Here is a 6,220-nt window from a genome sequence, read left to right as displayed (position 1 = left end):
ATCCATGATTTTGAGATACTCCTTTCTGATAGTTTGTGACAGTGAAATATTCCTTTCTGATACTTAATGAGGGTGAGGTTTTCCAGTCTGATAGTCTATGGTGTTGCGATATTTCTTTCTGATCTACAGTCTATGGTAGTGAGATCTTCCTGTCATGTTTATAGTCTGTGATAGTGAGATCTTCCTTTTTGATACTTTATGATAGTGCCATATTCTTTTCTGATATTCAATGATGTTAAGATATTTCTGTCTGATCTTCAGTTTGTGAAAGCAAGACTTTCTTTTCTGATAATGAAATTGTATTGTTTATTTACAGTATACTAATTACACTTAATCGTTAATTATCATCTGAAGTATGGATGTATATTTAACGTAATTTTCTCACAATTTTGTTAAAAGGACAATAATGTAAATGTCCTATAATATTCTTTGCAAACATGAAAGTGTATTTTATTCACAACTATTTTTTTTAAATCTGTGCAAGATCATTCTCAAGTGAAAACTAAAAAAATGCACTAAGTTTTAAAATATGTCCTCCCATTTAAAAGAAAATAATACATTTTGCAGAAACATTATCAGTATGATCAACATGATTTGATAAATCAATAAATATTAATTCTAAAAGTAATTGAAATAAAATAAACATTGACAATCCCCTTATGTATACAAAGGACGTTGGTTTAAGGTTCGTTATTTCATAGGTCAACAACATTAATTGCTACACCTCTAACTAAATAAGCTTCATAAGTAAGAATTGGTGGTAGAAAAAAAAACACATCCAATATTGTTGATATCGATTTGCTTTGCAGTTTTTTCGTAGGCAATTGTAATTTCTAGTTAATGAACATTTGTTTTATCAGGGGATTTATTGTTGTTAAAAGTTTGTTTCATCGTTATTTATTGGTCATTTAGGCGTTAAAATTTCATCCTGCCTATAGAATTGGTGAAGCATCAATGTTACTTAATGGTTGGTCCCTAGTGAGGTATAAATATGAAATTGATAACATATTGCTGATGAGTTGTTGCTCCACTTATCGAAATTTGCAATATATATTATTGGGGTTTTTTGTATTTTCCAACGATTTTCCCCAAAACTATCTGATTAGCATCACTATATGATTCAAATGCTAATTATCTGAATGTAAACTCTTGCCATGCTATGATCCGATATATCCGTCCTTCATTTTTGGGTTATGGCTGTGTGTGTATGTGTGTGTGTTTCTTTCGGCTGCTAAGGAAATCACAATTTGTTTTCATCTGCAAAGCGATTGCATATCCTTTACAATGAAGCTAATTTATATAGTTTTATAAAAGAAAATATTGACTTGAGATCTAAACAAGAGGTTATGAGTTGACTGTGGCCACAAAAAGTCCGATTTTGAAGGGTATGACCCATTTCCTGGCCAGTCTCGTCGGCATATTTTCCGTAGTGTTTTATTTTGCATGGATTCTACTGATAGTTGATGTCTCTCGCCATTCATACAATGTCAACCCCTCGAAATGATCACTTCCGGATGAGGACAAATTGTGGCCAAAACATTTTTTAAATTCTCATTTTTTCGCATGGTAACCCTTCTTTGGACCCCTGACCTTCAATTCATGACTTAAATGAACCTTATTTGGGATCGATAACCTTGAAAGTTTGGTATAAGTGCTTTCAGGATCTTTACCTGCCTCTGGTGAACCAAACTTCCGGAAAAAAAATCAAATTTAAACAAACACTAATTTATGAAGACAGACGTTGTTTTCTGTTTCAGACCATCTACCAACGCTGAGCCGGGTACTAAATGTTTACAAAGAGGAAAGAGCAACAAAGGGAGCGTGATTTGAGCTTTTTTAGAATGCGTACATCAAGACATGCACACTTTAATAACTTTATTGGAGGCGTTGGAACGACTAACTACAGGGATGTTAGTAGTTTTCTTATTAAAGTTTATTGCATATTTCGATTCCATGTTAGATGTGCAGTTCTATCTGTCACAAAATTCACATTCTCATGGTGTATGTCACGCTTGTAAATTCATTTGGTTGATACAATTTTACATTTTCCCATGTAGGGCAGATAAATCGCTGACAGTTGATTGAAATGTTCAATTATAGTGAAATTTGCATACCATATCGGTCCATTAATGCACAGATGTTACCATAAATTGCCTTACACTATTCGGTTTTGTTCACAGCACGATATTTGTAAGATCTGAAATAGTTGTTTACACACAGTTTTAGTAGATGCAATGTTAAAAGGAACGAATTCGGCGGTTTCAAAACTAATACATAGAAGTTGAAAATAATATTCCTCTATCGTCATTTTTCCACCAGGGTATAAGATTTATTAATTTCATATGACCAATATGACTAATCATAGAGGATAATTAACAATAAGATAAAACAGTTCCCTGCTTTAGATAAAATTCAGAGACGTCAATATCCTTGATGTTGTTATTGTTCTTACAAGGCATTTAAGTGTTGGATTCAGCTGTCTGATAAATTCTGTTGTTGATTGTTAATAATATGACTGGTATTTGTGCGGTTCGTTCTGTTTGTTTTTGTGAACCTTTCTATTATTTTATGTTGTTCGTTTTGATCTTTTTGTTTTTTAATGTTGATGATGTCAATGATTTCCCCTCCACTTATTTGATTGTTGATTCATTTCAAACATGTTTTTGTTTAGTCCAAACATTTACCTAGTTATTTGATGCAAAGCTTTTTTTTAATTTAGATGCGAGTACCATCGCCTGCAAATTAAGTCCGGGAGATGGCTAAGCATTCCCAGAAAAGATCGTGTTTTTACACTGTGTATCTCACATAATGTTAGTGACTAGTAGCAGTATGAAAAAAAAGAAAGACAATTTTTTTTTTACATTTTTATTGTTTATTGCCACTCAAATGCAAATGCGTCGACAATCCTCACAGGATATCGATATATACAGAAATTTAGCTCAATCTCTAACAATAATTTTAATGAAGGTCGTACTTCCAGGTTTATTTCAATATGTGCAATTGCAAAGACATGAATTTATGAAACAAAATCAATGTCTTTATATTTTCTCTGTACTTTTGTAGTTTATAAAGAAAGTATATTAAGACAAAGAAAACTGCTGGAAGCAAACTGTTGATTACAATATATTTTCATGTTATCGAATTTACTTGAATCGTGCATGGAATGGACACAAATTTTATTCTTTTTATATGGTTACGCCAAAAGACAAACATGAAATGAATACTACTGTTGTTTGCCACAAGTACTTACAATCAATCAAAGTTATTATCCTTCTTTTTTTTGTCTTGCTAGATTACATCTATTTTTATATATTAACTTAGATTTGTTGTACAGCACAATATCTATTGTCCAAGGACAAACATTTATTTCATACATGGTATTGAATCCACAGCGATGAATATATCCCAATTTGAAAGTACCGTTCTTGCAAAAACTCTCCATTCAAATATGGCCCTTCCGGTCACGTCATTACGGGAGATTTTAACATTATCGAATTACGATACTGTTAACCCCCCTCCATAAATTAGAAGTATAACTTTAAAGTTCTTACAGATGCCGTGGAGGCCTACGCAATAATATGGATAACGTGAGAACAAGAAGACATTGATTCACCGTCATAGGTGTTAAAGGCTGTGATTTTTTTTATTTTAAAACGTATAAAAGTTCTAAGTAGGTCAATGAGTGTCAATGTACATCAGTTTTCAAAGACCCCGATGTAGCAAAAACATTGTCTAATATACATGACAAATATATTGTGGTAACAGCAGACTAAGCACAAAACAAACATTGTCCGCATGTAGAAAACGATAGCAGTAATGAGACCTATACTGCTACCACATTCTCCAAAGAAAAGAAAGTGGACGACCATTAATCTATGCTATCCTCTTTTGGTCTCTCTTCCAAAATTGATTGTGATCTACCGTTTATGTAGTGGATTCCTAAACTCCACAAGAATCCATACAAACTACACTATACAGCCGATCTTCAAAATGTACATCAAAACCGCATTCAAAACTTTTAACTTCTATACTCATAGCTGACAAAGAGTGTCTCCAGCCCTACCACGTCACTTGTTAGTCCCGCAGTGTTATAAATTCAATGTGGATCATGAAAAATTCAAAAGATCTTCTGGAAACCCTCAATTCAAGATTATTATCAGAATAGCATTAAAACCTACCCCAAAGAACTTGAGATGAAGGATACTACAGATGAAAATTGTTGGACAACTTATTTTGAAATTTATTGCCAGCTTCATTTTTTGATAAACACTTAGAGATCGATGGTAAAGGAAATTATTGACAAAACTATACGACACACGCTATAGCTTTTCATTCCATATAGTCAATTTTCTTTTCATCTGTGGCAACATCCCTTCAGCACCTGCGAATGGAGTTTTCATATCTCAACTCATACGTTATGCCAGAGCTTGCCGTAACTACGAAGACTTTTGGTATCGCACTAAAAATAGGCTTCTGGAACTGGGTTATGCAGCTACTAGATTGTAATCATCACTACAGACGTTTTATGGTCGTCATCATGAACTCGTGGATCGTTAAGGTGCATCCATCTGCACCATCAAAACCGATTTGTTCAACTTGACATATATTTCTTTGCTCTTCCGTCTACCCTGGACACTCGGCGGGGGTTTCTAGAAAAGCAGTGGACGCTTACCCTACCGGTGCACCTGGTCCATGCTTACACTGTTTGGGGAGTCTGAGTTGCTCATTTACTTTGTTTTACTTTGTATGTATTATTTTGGTTAGTCAATGTTCTTTGTTGTGTGTGTCTGTTTTCCATGCCTTGTTTTTTCCTGGATTACATCCTTTTAATTTCCGCTAGAATCGTGGTTCCCCTGAATACTCTTGTGTACCAAATTTTGTGACTTTTGTATCTTTTGAGCTTACATACACATTTGATTATCAATCGGATGAAAGATACCCTTTCTAGTTTACTAACAGTGTTCTTGAGATTTGTGCATCAAGAATTTTTTTATGAAACTATTATTGCTCTTTTTAGTCAAAGAGTAATCGAGGGAACACAAATTATAGCGGTAATCAGAAGAATGCAATCCAGGAACAAAGATCAGACATGGAAAACAGACATACACAACAAAGAACAAAAAGTAAATAAGATCATACATACAAAGTTTCAAAAGTAAATGAGCTCGGACTCCACTAAAAACTGGGAGCATGGACCAGGTGCACCTGTAGGGTAAGAGTCCTCTGCTTTTCTAGAAACACCCGCCGAGTTGCTCATAAAAAGTCAAATGCGGGGTAGACAAAGGAGGAAAGGAAAACTATGACACGTTGAATAAATCAGTTTTCATGGTGCAGATGGATACACCATAACGATCCACGAGTTCATGATGACGACCATTAAACTACTGTAGTGATGACTTCAATCTTGTAGCAACATAACCCTGTTCCAGAAGCTTATTTGTTAGAATTCTAGCGCGATACAAAAAGTCTGCGTAGTTTCGGCAAGCTCTGGTATAATATATGAGTTGTGATATGAACACTCCATACGTAGGTGGATATTTGATTCCTTATAATACTTTCCACTTTTCAATCTTCTACTCCATAAATAGTTAGCCTTTTTTCGAAACTGAAAAACTGTCATTTGAATTCTTAAAATATCATAAAATTAGCACTTGGTTCGTATAAAATGAAATTTCTTGAATAATACGTAAACATAAATGAAGGAGCAGTGGTGAGTGTTATACATCTAACAAGCTGAATATAAATGACACTTAGGCAACTGAAGCGGTTTTTTTTTTTAGAAAAAATATGAGTAGTTTTAATTCAAAGTTTTTATTCCTAAATAGTCAAATTCCTCTATTTTCTTTTTCCTTTTCAGATAAACTATTGAAGTCTTGAGATGTTGAAAGAGTTCTACAGAGTTGTTTTCTGTTATTTTCTACAATATTGATACTGTTGCATATTATAGAGATGATGCAGAACAATTCAGTGGAGTCTTTGAGTAATTTAACTGCTTACAATACAACACTGGAGGTGGAATTTTTTGCAATTTATGTTTTAATGCGTAGATTAACTGGGCTGGTCCTCTATCCTCTGGTTTGTTTTATAGGCATTCCAGCAAATATCATAGGAATACTCATATTATCTACAAAGCAAATGCGAAGCCCTACCAGCATGATGTTGATCGCCTTAGCTGTAACAGACTCCATTAAAATTGTCAATGATTTTCTGTACTTTGTCT

The sequence above is a fragment of the Perna viridis genome, chromosome 7 (genome assembly GCF_037379345.1).
Source record: "Perna viridis isolate PV_CMFRI_1.1 ecotype Kerala chromosome 7, ASM3737934v1, whole genome shotgun sequence".
Classification (NCBI taxonomy): Eukaryota; Metazoa; Mollusca; class Bivalvia; order Mytilida; family Mytilidae; genus Perna; species Perna viridis.
Note: the sequence above shows the minus strand (reverse complement) of the source record.